The following is a 15,056-nucleotide window of genomic DNA, read 5'->3' as shown; positions in this document are numbered from 1 at the left end:
GGAATGTTCTGTAGGTATCTGCCAAGTCCAATTGGTCTAGAGTGTTGTTTAGATCTTGTGTTTCTCTGCTGATTCTTTGCCCAGATGATCTGTCCAATATTGATAGTGGGGTGTTCAGGTCCCATGCTATTATGGTATTAGTGTCTATTTCCTTCTTTAGGTCTAATAGAGTGTGCTTTATAAATCTGGCTACTCTGATGTTGGGTGCATATATATTTATGATTGTTATGTCTTCTTGATGGATGAACCCTTTTATCATTATGTAGTGGCCCTCATTATCTCTTTTTATGGTTTTTAGTTTAAAGTCTATTTTATCAGATATAAGAATAGCTACTCCAGTCCGTTTTTCATTTCTGTTTCCATCATAAATCGTTTTTCATCCTTTCACTCTTAGTCTATGTGGGTCTTTATAGGTGAGGTGGGTCTCTTGAAGGCAGTTTATGTTTCATTTTGTTTTTTAATATGGTCATCTGTGCTTCATCAGTCTTGAAAGATATTTGTCTATTTTAATGATCATTCAGAAAATTAACCTTTAGTTCTGTTGATCTTATTTTTGTTTTCCATTTCAGTAACTTCTCTAGTCTTTATTATTTCCAACTTTCTATTTTCTTTAGTTTTAATATACTCTTTTGTAATTTATTGATCATTTCTTACCTATCTTTTTTTCTTTCTAATATTTGTGATCAAAGCTCCCCATTTTCCTCTAACACTGTTCCAGCTATTTTCACAGATTTCATTTGAGTTACCTTCATTGCCATTCAAGTATTTTGCAATTTTCATTTTGATTTCTTCTTTGATACCTGTATTTATACTATTTATACATTTTTAAAAAATGTGTGGATTACTTTAGCTTGAACATTTATTTCTTATTTAATTACATTGTTATCAGAGAGAGTGAGTTTATGGTACTAGTTACTCTGGTATTTGTTGCAAAATCTATTATAAATGTACCATGTGATTTTGAAAATAACTCCTATTTATCATCTTCCACCTTAACATTTTTCTCTTCAGCTGCATCTACCCTCCTCTTTAATTAATTCTTTCATATTTAAAAAACTCTAATGAACTATTTATTTTATTTCTAGAAATTCTAGTGGATTATCTTTCTCTCTGTTATTTTAAAATTATAGCTAATGTTTTTTTTTATCTTTGGTATTTAACTTTTTCCATATTATTCAATTCCTTCTAGTTCTTGGGTTGATAATTTTTTGTTGTTGTTGTTGGGTCATCTGGACCTTTGTATCTCATTGATCTTTTCCTTATTGGTTTGTTCTTTTTGACATTGAACTCATCTTCAGAATGTATTAATTATTCATTTAACTTCTGTGGAAGTTCTGTATGTCTTGCTTTGTAAAAACAATGCTACCACATGATTTCTAGATCATTTATGATGAGAATTCCTCAGAGAAAGCTCAGGGTTTTAAATGATCTGGACCAATTTTTAGGTTAATTTCTGAGCTTACTCTTAATACACTAGTTCTGCTAGTTTAAATTTGGACCACATATTTACCAATAGTGTGGTGTTGGAGATTTTCCTTTTTGTCCGTAGCTTTTCCTTCTTTTGATCTGAAGCCTAAAGCTTCAGACTCACTTCTTTCAAGCTGATGGACAGATTTTCCTAATCCATGCAGACAAGGTGATATTTGAATTCTATCTGCTCCATGTTGTACCATCCTTGAATGGACATTAGGCCTTAAGCTACTAGTTCCTAGGATCTATGCCTCTTCTAATGCCTGAGGGCTATTACTGAATCACCTTGAAATTATTGATTTGGTATTGATTTCATTTTTTCTTTTTTGTACATGGAGCTTTCTCTTGTCCTATTTTGGTTTATTTTATATTTGCCACTTTATCTAGAATTTCTATGTGCTTAAAGTATAAAGTGGGGAAAAAGTTCATCAGTTCAGTTCTTATGTTGCAAAAAGTTGGCTTCAGAGATTTCCACAGGAATATTTAATATGGGTAAACAAAAGAACATTGTCAACAGAGTTCTAAAATAAATAAATATGACCAATGTGTTGAACCCAGCTTGTACTGGCTTTTCAAGAGCTGATTCTTAAAATTTTAGGAATACTACCAACCAGTTGTTAAACATAACCATTCTTTAAATTAAATTAAATTAATGTATAATTAAATACTTTAAAAAAGATGTAATTAATACTCAACTCATTACTTCCTAATTCTTTTAATATATTTTACTGTTATCTGTGATTCTGAGGTTACTTACATTTATTCTGTCAACATAGTGGAGGAGATACTAAATAATGTGATGTAGTGGTGTGCTCCTGAGCATCTCTTCCTAAGTCTTCATTCAGTGATGTTATGTTGGTTGCTTGAAATTAGCTGTGGTGGGGTTATTTACCTTAGGAAAAGTGTCAGATGCTAAAATCAGGTTTTTATGTTCCTCCAGAGAGCCAATTGTTAAACATTTACTAACATATTACTAGACTCAAGAATATCACAGTTAATGTGTAAAAGCAAAATTTATACATTCTCAAATATTAAGTAACTCAGAGAATAGAGCACCCATTGGTAGCTTTTGGAAAAAAATCAATCACAAAATCAAGGCAATCATGGGACAAATATGAATTGAAAACAAAGAATAGAGGGTTGGAAGTAAAATACAAGAGTATTGGTAATGAACAAATTTAAGCTTAGAACTAAAACAAAATAATTATAGAAATTAAGATTACGGCACACAGTTTAATGTTATAACAATTGGCATTTTTCAAAGAGAAATATGTTTAGCAAAAATAGGAGGTTGGAGGAATGATATAGCAAGAAGTATAGTAGTGAGGATTTCATCATCTTTTAGAGCAAAAAGTAAATTGATATAGTTAAATAAAAATATAGTTTAAAAATTACTGCCTCACAAAAGAAATTTAGACCGAACATTATGCTTATTGGTAATATATTAAAAGCTTTTCACCTAAGGTTGAGATGAGGACATTAAGATAATAACTTGCATATTTTCATTCTTAGAAAAGTTTCCCTCAATTATTTTTGTTATATTTCTTGTGTTTCATTACTTTGTTTTTCCTCTTCAAGGACTGCTATTATACATCAGTTGAATCTTCTTTGCTCATGTTTGTTACTTTTTCATAAATCATTTTATCTTGGTTTTAATTTCCTTTTGTTTTTAAGATTCTGTCTTGTTCACTTTCTATTCCTCTTGTATCATTATCTCACATGTTTATTTGCAGCTGTATGCCTTCTACTTTAGTTTTCAATTTTAATGTAATTCTTTCCCTCTATTTGTAATTCTGTTCTGGGTTGTTACACCTCATTTCTGATTCTTTTTGAATTGTGCTATATGTTGATCTTTTGTGTATAATGCCCTTAATATCTTTACCTCATTTAGAAGTAGCTTGTCTTTGTTGTGGGCATGTCCTTTTATGTGTCCCTCTGTGTGCATTCATTGTCTCTAGGAAGTTAGTTTTTCTCTTATGCTTTTTTATCTTTGCCCATTTTTATATAAAATTAGTTTTGTTTCTCGAACTTTTATAGGGAGCCATTGTTCATGATAGTTTTTAAAAATTTTACAAGGCTTCATTTATGTTGTTATGAAATTGGTCAGCCTGCTTTCTAATGTCTAGTTTTTGGCCCTGTTCTTCTCTATTACTTTTATCTGGATCTTGCATTAAAAAAAAAAAAATCTTAATTGTCTCTTTTCTGCTCAATGAGGATTCTGTCCCAGAAACTCTTTGCCACTGTTGGCACTGGTCCTCAAAGGGAGCCTGGTTAGTTTTGAGAAAGTTCATAGTGCCTGGGAATTTTTCAGACGTTACTTTCAGACCTCTTATACTCATCTACTACTGAAGTTAGCAAAACTCATTTTTCTTAAATCAGCTCACTGTACTTTACAGTGAATCACTGGTGGCCATTTTTGGATTCTCCTCTTCTCTGGTTTGTTAGATGTTCTATTTTTCACCTCTGTTTCTTCCCACACTGATGTTGATACTATTCAGGTTCTGTAGCTCTCTGTGGTTTTATCAATTTATTTTTATTTTGTGTTTCATGGCATTACCTGGTAAACTGGTTTGATGGTTATGAGAATACTTCAAAAAGTTTGGGAAAAGATTCACATTATCTTTTAATTCTATTTTTCCATGATCTTTTTGAATGATTATCAGAGGCTTAAGTTTTTGTTATATGGCTTGACTGTCTGTTTTTATATGGGATTCAGATAGATTAAAAAATTATGCCACCATTATCACCAACTACCCAGATTCTATTAGAGCATCTTATTAATTATGTATTATATAAATAATGCCAACAATTATAATACTAGCATTTAATTAATAGTATTTAATAACATACAAAAATTTGAAAAGACATTTAAAAAAGTTAACACCATCAAATTTCATAGAAAATTTGGAAGAACATTTTCAACATGATTAAAGTAAGAGCCACCATCATAATTGATAGTGAAACACTAAAATCACTTTTATATAATCAAGAGTATTGTAGCTATTTCTGTTGTTGATGTAATTAGTACTACTATTAGCTGATTTATTAATCTTACTTTTCATGAACACAGGAGTACAGGTATAAGATTACAAGATGAATTACAAGATTAATCCCTGAACTCACTTAATAGTGGGCAAAGGTTGTAAATCTATTTCTTGTTGTTTCTGGTTTGTCTCAGACTAAACAAGTCAGAAAAGGGAGGTGGAGGTACGCCACTATCATTACAGTTAGCAGGAGCTACAAAATGCCAGAGTTTACAATCTGAGCTTTATCAGAGAAATTCAATAAAAATTATTAATTTGTGCCTGATTTGGAGCCTATTTTAATATTTGGTTTTGTCCTGGTCCCACGGTTTCAGAAAATAGAAACTGTTGTTAAAGGTAGTTGTTTATTTTTATTTCAGAAATAAAAATAAATAAAAAGACTGTGAGGCTTTGATGCACATTGGAGGAGTTGTGCTTTACATACTAAAATAATTCCAAATGCATTTTAAGGAAAGATTCATTAAGAGGTTAAAATATAAAACTTTTAATAGTTCTAACAAATGACAAAAATATCAGTTTCACGTGAGAATCAATGAAGGGAAAACATTTCTTAATTAATATGAGCTAAAATATTTTGGACAGTTGTTTGGTTTCCCCTCACAGAAGGAGGTTTGGAAGGCTGCCTTCTGACATGCCACTCTAAGTTGCTCTGATCTGGTGTCAGAATGTTTGGCTTACAGGTCAGAGAGAGATTTGCCATTTACTGAAGTGTACATGGAGTACTTATTCACACAATTTTTTTTCCACCTGTGTTTCTTCCTGCCAAAAGACTGTATCAGAAATAGTTGAAAGAATGGAAGGTGTTCAACCTGAAGAACAGAAAACACAGGTAAGGATAAGAGGGCATGAGCTCTGTATTCAGTTAACTGAAAGGTTGTTATGAGGAGAGAAACGTGTTTGACATTATTCCAGAGGGAATAACTTCCACAAGTGGACAAAAGTTATAAAGATGTGAATTTCCTGAAAGATTGAGGAAGCTAGCTTCTCTACTTTGAAAGCCTTGCACTCCCACTGCCTTCCCTGCATTCTTCATCCAGATGAAAACTCTCCTTCAGATTTATATTCTTTTTTTCCTCAAGTTTCTCTTCTAGCAATGGAAGTCTTGCCTACATTAAAGGGGTAAACATTCATGTGGTGTGGATGGATTACATCGAAGATAGTTTTGAATGTGGGAAAGTCATTTTGACATTAGAATTACTACACTCAGATATGATTACATAGCACTTGGCCCTATAGTTAGTTAATAAAAGAAAAAAAAAAAATGACCAAAGGATAGGAGTTTCTTTTTAAAAACAAGTGGAAGCACCATGGCCCTAAAAGCAAACGAGGCTAAAAGTTGCAGTTGCTGACCAGTTATATACAACAACAAATATCTTGCCTTCAAGGGTACCCTCACAGTCAGATTGGACATCGCCACTGAGGAGACTGAGGGGAGAGCAGGCAGGGGGCAGATACTGTTTCAGTTGGCTCCGTCCAGGTATTTGAAGACACACAATCCTCGCTTAGTCATCAAATCAGTTTGGCTGTAACTTGCTTTCAGAATTAAAAAAAAAAAAAGTGCGTACATTTTTAAGGTCTTGGATGGATCTCTTTCCTGAGTCAAATGTTCTGGCTGTCCACCACCAGGAGTGCTGAAGGGAAGATTCCTCTGACTGGCAGGGCTTCCCTCAGCTGTCATGTCTGTATAGTCTGGGTTGTGGCCAAAGGAGGTGGAAAGCTAGAAGGTTTTGGTGGAATGGGATCTCAGAAACTAGGTCACTTCAGCCCAAGTGACATTGTTCCTCCATGGTAATGAGGCATCGTGGAGCGATCACCAATCACCAAACCTCTTCTTTTGCATTGATGGTGTGGGCATATCTCTACAAAATCTGTAGGCTGGCTCCAGCACTAGTAGAAATCCACTCCAGAGATTTGGGCCCTTTCTCTTCTTCATTGGTCTTCTATGGATTTGCACCTTTGTCCCAGGGTGATAAACTTGGAAACACAGCATCAACCTATGCCCACTACTAGTCACTCACCTAAAAAGTCCAGATGAATCGGGATCATGTTGTTTTGCTAACTACTGTATACCCAGGCCTTAGCAAAGTACTTAGTGCACAGCATTTTTTCAGCCAATATTTGTCAAAGAAAGAAAGACAGGAAGAAAGAGAGAAGGACAGGAAGAGGAAGGAAGGGATAGAGGGAGGGAGGGAGGGACAGAGAAGGACCAGAAGGAGGAGGGAGGAGGCAGATTGTCCATTCTGCTCAATGATCTCTAGGGTTGCCTCTTTATTGATTCTACAAATTGCTTATATTCATTCCCATTGTGGGACAGAACAATCTGGGAGCAGAGAATAGGGATCAAAGTTAGCATGGATTGATCGGTATTGTTGGAACGAGATGGTTCTATATTGTCAAGGAAGAGTAGAGAGAAATAAAAAATCAAATTCAGTAACCGAAGTTTTGGGTTGGGTCAGACAGCTAAGTTTAATTCCTACAGTTCAAGAATTAGAAGACCGAACAGTCAAACATATAATGCCAGGTAAACATGTTGAGCACAAGAGAGTCAAATAGAAGCTGGAGTCAGGGGCTGGCCCCGTGGCTCACTTGGGGGAGTGCAGCACTGGTAGTGCCAAGGCCATGGATTTGGATCCTATATAGGAATGGCAGGTGCACTCACTGGCTGAGCGTGGTGCAGACCCCACAATGCCGAGGGTTGCGATCCCCTTACCGGTCAAAAAAAAAAAGAAGCTGGAGTCAGAAAGTCCTGAATTTAAAGCTGACGCCAGAAATTTTGAGCAAGTCACTTTTAATGTGAACCTCAGTGTCCTCATTATAAAATAGAATACCTACATGGCTTTTTTGCTTCCATCTTTCTGTTTTCTTTTCATTCTTCTTTCCTTCCATTACCTTTTCTATTTTGCCTTTTCCTGTTCAGAAACTACTACTGTTCATCTTCCAGCTTGATATTAGCTCATTCTCAGATGACTTTGAATCTGAGAATTATAAGTGTGTCTTTGTCTCCTCCTCATGAATAGTAAATGTTGACTTTAGTTGCTTTTGGACAACAACATGCAGTTTATTTTCTCGCTAAGAATAACTAGAACAGCTGCACAGTATAGTTTTTAAAAATGGAAGAATTATAAATTGTGTTCCCATAGTTCCATTAGGCTGTCAAAGATGAGTGTGTTGGTCCGTTTCTGTTGCTTATAACAAAATACCTGAAACTAGGTAATTTATGAATAAATAAAATTTACTTCTTACAGTTTTGGAGGCTTGGAAGCTTAGGGTCCAGGGAACACATCTGGTGAGAGCCTTCTTCCTGGTGGGGTGACTCTCTACAGCAACTCAGGGCACCACATGGTGAGAATGGACCGAGCAAGAGAGAGTTAACCTTCTCACTTGCTCCTCTTATAAATCAATCAGAACCATGCCCACTACTTTGTTAATAGATCAGTCCATTCCATAGGACACAGTCCTCACAATCTAATCATCTCTTAAAGGCCCCACATTTCAAATACTGTAATTGGATTTTCCACCCTTTTAACAATGTTACAATGGAGAAGAATTTCTAATACATGAATTTTTGGGGACACATTTGACCCATAGCAATGGGAAACCCTAATAGCACCCCACCATAGTGGATTTTGGATTTAGAAGTACTGCCCTTTAGCAGTGAGAAGAAACCAGAAAAAAGGAAGTAGATTCAGTCCTTGTATAGATCAAAGTCTAATTTCAAATTCTCTAAATCCCATGTATTAGATTATTTGTGATTGGTATTACCCTAGCTTCTTATCAGAAAAAAAACATAAATTTTCCCTGGAACAAGATAACATTAATCTTAGGTATCAATTTTTCATATAATTTTTTTTTTTGTATAAAATGTGTGGTACCAAATTAAAATTAACTGGGTAACAAGGAGATAGTCAACATTAAAACAAACAAAAAAGCAAGGGAAACACTGAAAATAGAAACAGCTACAGAGCGGATCCAGAGAGTGGATATGAACTTTAACTTTTCTCTCCTTCCTCCTCCTCCTCCTCCTCCTCCTCCTCCTCCTCCTCCGTCTCTGTCAGTTGAATTAAGGATAATTCTATCAGGTTTTAGTTGAAAACTCACGTATCTGAATCATCTTATGCAACAGAAAGCATTTCTTGGGAACTAAGATCATATGAGTATTCTTGATTTGATCCTTAAATCAACCTAAGTTCTAATTATCCTTTATTATTCTAAAGTATTCTCAGTATTATCTTTTATTAGATATAGATGAGAGGCAGTGGGCTCTGTCAATGCTGAAAGTCCCCGTGTTTATGGACTCTCTATATGGACTGTCATTTCTGTTTGAAATCTAGTCAGTTCTCTTCTGAGCACATCCTTCTTGCAGCACATTGTTAAATCAAGCAAATGTTAACCACTACACTTCATTTACATTTATTTCAGATTCTTCCATTAGAGCTAGAATTTTGTTGAGTACATTTCTGAGTTTGGAGTTATTTCAAGGGACCACTTTTGCCAAATATTTCACATCTGGATAACACAGGTCAGTATCTCTCCAGTTTATAGAACAATTTCTTTGCTTCTTGCACCCTACCAGCTGTTGCCCAGTGTTTTAGCCAATGCCATGTTTGGTGGTGGTTGTTGTTGTTCCCACTTGTAGTACCAGTTTCTGTATCAGTCAGACTAGGCCAGGTCATGCTGCAGTAATAAACAGCCCCCAAGTCTCTGAAGTGTAAAATAAAAGTGCTTATCTTTTCCGCTTGCTACAAGTTCACTGAAGGTTGTTAGAGGCACTCTACTGGTTTTATTTACTTGTATATTCAGGTATTCAGTCATATCTCACACCATATGAGAGAGAAAGAGATCTCTGGAGGGATTCGTACTGACAATTATATGTGCTTGTCACTTTTGCTCATAACACATTGTACAGAACTAGTCACACCCCCCCACTGAACACAAAGGGGCCCAGAAATGAAATTTTACCATGTCCTTAGAAGATGGGGAAATAGAAACATTTGGTGAGCAGCACTGTGTTAGTCTGTTTCTGTTGCTTATAACAGAATACCTGAAACTGGGTAATTTGTAAAGAAACAATATTTATTGCTTACAGTTTTGGAGGCTGGGAAGCCAAAAGTCCAGAGAACACATCCAGTGAGGGCCTTGCGGGCAGTGGCTCTGCAGTGATGCAGGGTGTCACATGGTGAGAATGACAGGTGCAAGAGAGAGAGCTAACCTTCTCAGATGCTCCTTTTAAAGCAGTTAGAATCATACCCATTACTTCGTGAAGAGATCAATCCATCACAAGGGCACAGTCCTCATAATCTAATCACCTCTTCAAAGTTCTACGTTTCAATTACTTTAATAGGATGTCCCATCTTTTTACCCCTGTCATAGTGGGAGAGGGGTGATTCAGTTTCTAATACATGGAAATTTGGGGGGCACAATTTGACCCATAGCAAGCTCTAATAACTATAGAAACAGGAATGTATGTAAGAGCTTAGCATGAGAAGGAAGTGACAATAAAAATAACCTGTTAAAAAATGGACATTACATTAACAGTCCTGTGATGTTAGCCTACTCATATGGAAAAAAAACAAAAGTTATATTCCTTGTATTTCTCTTACACAAAAATAAATTCTTACAGGGTTTAAATATATAAAAATGAAAAGGAAACATTTACAGTTTTAGAAGAAAACATTAAAAATTTTATTCTAAATTGTGCTAGGGAAGAAATTCTTAAGGCAAAATTTTCCAAACCAGTAAGAAAAAGGTTAATAAATACAATTAAAGCACAAGAAAAAAACTGGCAAGAGAAAAGCTACCATAAACTGAAAAGTCATGGTAGCTATAGACTAGGAGTAGCTATTTGTAAACCACATAGCTGACAGCAGGATAGAAACTACAATATATGATGAGTTCCAACAAGTTCATAAAAAATAGGACAGTCAAAATGAAAAATGGAAAAGCAAGTAAATGTTCCTCAGTAAAATAAATCGTTATATTGTCTGAGGATTTCTTTCCCATACAAATGGAATACTATACAGCAGTTTCAATGAACAAAGCAGTTATAGTAACATGGATAAATGATCAAACCCAATGCTTAGAAAATAAATGTTTCAAAGTGATATGCATAGTATATTATTAACTATATAAAATAATACAACTACAAACTATGTTTTTCTATGATGCATATATGTATTAAAACTGTAGAAATATGTAGATCTATTTCACAATAGTGTTTCCCTAATGGAAAAGATGGATGCACATATATTAGCTTAAACTATAATGTCTCATTTCTAAATGATTGGCAGACAGATTTCTAAAGAAACAAAGCAAAATATTACTATCTGTTTAATACTGGTAGTAACTACATTGGTACTATTATATAATTTGCTGTAATTTTTTGTACATTTGAATTGTTTAAAAATTAAATATAAAAATTTAAAAAATAAAAGGACAATACAGGTCTTGTAGACATTTACACCTCACTACCCTCACATGTTATATATATATGTAGATTTATGTACATATACATTCTACACACACACAACGATTATGTCAGTTAAGTTGCATTCCACTGCCAGCAACAGACTTAGAGCTCATGTAACTAGAAGACTGGAGAAAGACAATTCAAGGGTTGGTGCCGCAGTCCCACAATACTATCAAGTCACCTAGTCACCTATGTTCTTTTCATACTTTACTCCACCAGGCATTGCTGGCAATGGTTTTAAGATGGTTACTGTAGCTCTGGTCATTACATCCCCATGTAATGACCATATATGTTTATATTTTATCATATATGTTTATATTTTCTTTTTTTTCAGAAAAGAAATATATATATACATTTATCTTTTTTCTTTTATTTCTAGGGAGAAAAATCTTTCTAAAATGGCTTCACCAGAAAACCTGTTAAATATCATTGTCCAGAACTAGGTCACATTCCAGACCAACCTCTGGCAAAGGAGAATAAGATTTCCATGTCTGATTTTGACAAACTATAGTTCTGTTAGCAAGAAATAAGAGTGAGTGGTGAATGGTAAGCAACCCATAGATTATGTTGTAACAATAATACCATATATTATTTATAGATCATTGCTATATTCCAGACCCTTCTCTAAGTGCTTGACATGCAGGGGCATTTAATTCTCATAGCACCCTATAAAGTAGGTCTTCTTATGTAATGAAAAGGGAAATTAAGGCTCAGAGAGATTAAAGCACCATAGTAGGAAGTGGCAGAGGCAAGATTTGAACTCAAGTCATTGCCCCATTTATTTATTTATTCATTTATTTTTTTGGCAGCTGGCCAGTTTGAAGATCCAAATCCTCGAACTAATTTTTTAAGCACTCACTGTGCACTATTAATTATCCTGGACATTGGAGATGCGTAATCTCTTTTACCCAGCAGCTCAGAGTTTAATTAGCCACAGAGAATCAAAAGCAGATGGGCCAATTTACTTTTTGATGTATCTTACCTCATGCTGGTGGCACTGCCTTGAAAAAGTAACACTGTGTGCTTCGGAACATGTATTAAAAGCTTCTCTTGGCCTTATGGGAATATTTCCCAATGACTCCCATTGTTCTGACTCTACCATGGTAAATTAACACTACATGAACTTCCAAGTCTAAAAACTCCCTAGGTATGTGTGCCTTGACTTGACACCCAAGGGTTTTGGGGTACAGAGAGCTTTCTCAATAAAAAGACATTCCTTCTTGTGCTTAAGGTCTACCTCTTTGGAATTACTGATCACAGTATAAGGGTGGCCTTAGGAAATACAAATCTTCTTTTTCTTTCTTACGGTATTGTACTGTGCTTGGATCACATGTCCCTGGAACTATGTATTATCTGTTTCCCTGTACAGATGTAAAAAACTTTGTAACAATTTTTGTAGAGTCCAGCATTGCACTATTATGATTAGATTAATAAACTATCTAGTCTAGCAATGTAAAGGGGAAACAGGTCTTGAAAGATTAGTATCTACATAAAGAAGGCTAGTAAACCTGGGTTTATACTAATACCTCATAACTGAAGGCAAGTTTTCCCAAGAAGCCCTGGGATTACGCTTTGCAATCTCTCACTTGGGGAACACAGTAACAAGCTCATGGACTTTAATTGTGATGTAACTGGGGTCTTTTTTAATGCCATGCTGGACAATGGGGCACTGGTTCAAACCATTTCTTCTTAGTGGTTATTTGCTCTGATTCATCTTTTTGATGTCTGCTACCCTTCACTGAGGACCCCACTGGGCTAGGTTTATTCTCAGACAGTTAGAGCAAATGTACCAACACAGAGCTCTTCTCTTGGCCCTTGTGTTCTCTACCTTAGGGTTTATTTAACTGTGGTTAATCTTTTCATTAACAGCTGTTTACACTTCATAGCGATACTTGTTGAGCTTGGCAAAAACCATCAACTCTATTCGTTTTCAATATCTGACCCAAGGCAAACTGGAATATTTGACAATATTTTTGCTGTGTTACAGCAACTAGCAAAAAACAGTTAATTAAATAGTCTAAGTTGTCACACTGAGAACAGATATGAGGATATTGGCACACTGCTTACCTGTTGTTTCTTGAAGGACAGTACTGTGTTGAAGAGGGTCAATCCAAAGACAGATGCCTATGGAAGGAAAGTGGGAAACATGGGGATACAGATTCTTCTATGGCTCTTTTCATTCCCATATAAATATTTTTAGAAGAGAAAGGAAGAAACCACTGAATCCAATACCCCATCTTCAAGTTGCTGAGGTTTATAACACACTATGGCCACCTCTGCCACCTCCCTGCCCCTGGGGAAGCATAGTCAGGTCCAGACTTGGATTCACTTTGTCTTCATCCTATTTAGCTACTAGTCCTAAAGGAAGGACTGGCCACAGGGAGGGCAGCACAGTTAAGCCTCACACCCTCAACCAAACAGCCAGCATCACACATTTGCAAGCCTTGAAAGTCCACTTAATAGGACCTTTGGGTCCCTTTGAGCCAGCAAAAGAGAAAGTGCTGCTAAGCTGCTCGACTGGCAGAGTTAAGTTTATACAGATGGAAGAGTTAGCAGAGACCACAGAACAAATACCAGCAACCAACCCATTTCACACTTCTGAAAAAAGAGAGAAAGGAATGGCAGAGGCAGGCCAAAGCAAACAGGCTTTGGAAAACTTGAAACTGTGGGCTGGAACTGTCAAGTGTTCCGATTCTTTTCACATTCATTTGGGAAGCTTGCTCCTCCACTCAGAAAAGCAGAAATTTTCTGCATTCACACTTCTTGGGTTTGGCTTCTTAAGAAAAAAAATGGCAGTTAGTCTCAATCACAAAACGAGTATTGTTTCCAACATCATCAGCACAGTTTTTTCTGGAGTCTGGGTTTTTGTGGGGGATGAGAGAGGTGCCATTCTTTCCAGAAGAATCCATGTCGTTGGGATTCCCTTAGCTTGTCTTTTTGTGGTTCACTCTGGCTCTTACTCTTTTTTATTTTCTCTTTTTTCTTTCTTCCAGGAAAGAAAGCCATTTTCTTTTCTTTTCCCTGGAGTATGCTGAAACATGAAACTTCATCACAATCAGCTACCTCACACAAATACCCTTCAGTTTCAGCTGAAGCACTTGGGTGCTTATCAAAATGTATTTTAAAGTAAACATGGATGTTCTTGCTTCCTTGGGGACGTGCTATGTTTCTAGCTGCAACCCCAGAAGGAAGGATGTCAATATTTAGAGACAAGACTTAGAAAGAGATTTAGCCTGAGTGGCTGTGCAACGGTCAGCTGCCATCCTCAGTGTGGTTGCATAGAATTTATGGATAGCGGTTAGAGAAACTTTCCTGTGGGCTGGCATTAGAGAAGCCAGAGGAACGGCTTCAGCTAGGATGCTTCATTTGAGAAAGTAAGAAAACTTTGTGCACATGAGACAGACCATACTGTAATCATCTTAGCTCTGGATGGGTTGGAAAATGGCTGTCATAGATTCTTTTGATGGGTTAACTGGTTGCCCAACTAGTTTACCAGAATGTGTGGATGTGTGTCTGTGAGGAAAAATTCTGCAACTGTGTTTAAAAACAGTTCCATCTGTTCATATGTATTTAAAATGCTTAGATGGAAAAAAAAATGTAAGTGCAAAAACAAGAATCAGATCCTTTAGGAAACAGATCACAGATCGTCTCAATTCGAGTTGATAACAGTGAATGACACACAGGTCAGTAAACAAAGAGCCAGTGGAAATTAGGTACTGCTATGAGAAGAAGAGGAAAGCAGACTGGAAAAAGTCCATGGATGTTTCCCACTGGCACTTCTCCTAACTGGATGAGACCTCCAAAGACTGGTATACGGAAATGTGTGCATAGCTCTTTGTTTATGAGAAATGAGGTTGGACCAAAGAAAAGCCCTTGGACCAAAGAAAAGCCCGTTAGAGAAAGTACTGGCATCTGGATGACTTTGAATACACAGAAGGAAAAATCCTCCCTGAGGTTGGCAGAGTAAAGGGATAATAAAAGTCATCTTGGTGGCTGGAACTAGGGTGAAGGAGGAGCACAAAGCAGTAAATGAGAACAGACACATGCTTTCAAAGGTTTGAAAACCCTTTGAGAGA

This window comes from Cynocephalus volans, chromosome 1 (genome assembly GCF_027409185.1).
Source record: "Cynocephalus volans isolate mCynVol1 chromosome 1, mCynVol1.pri, whole genome shotgun sequence".
In the NCBI taxonomy this organism is placed as follows: Eukaryota; Metazoa; Chordata; class Mammalia; order Dermoptera; family Cynocephalidae; genus Cynocephalus; species Cynocephalus volans.
This window is presented reverse-complemented; position numbering follows the sequence as displayed.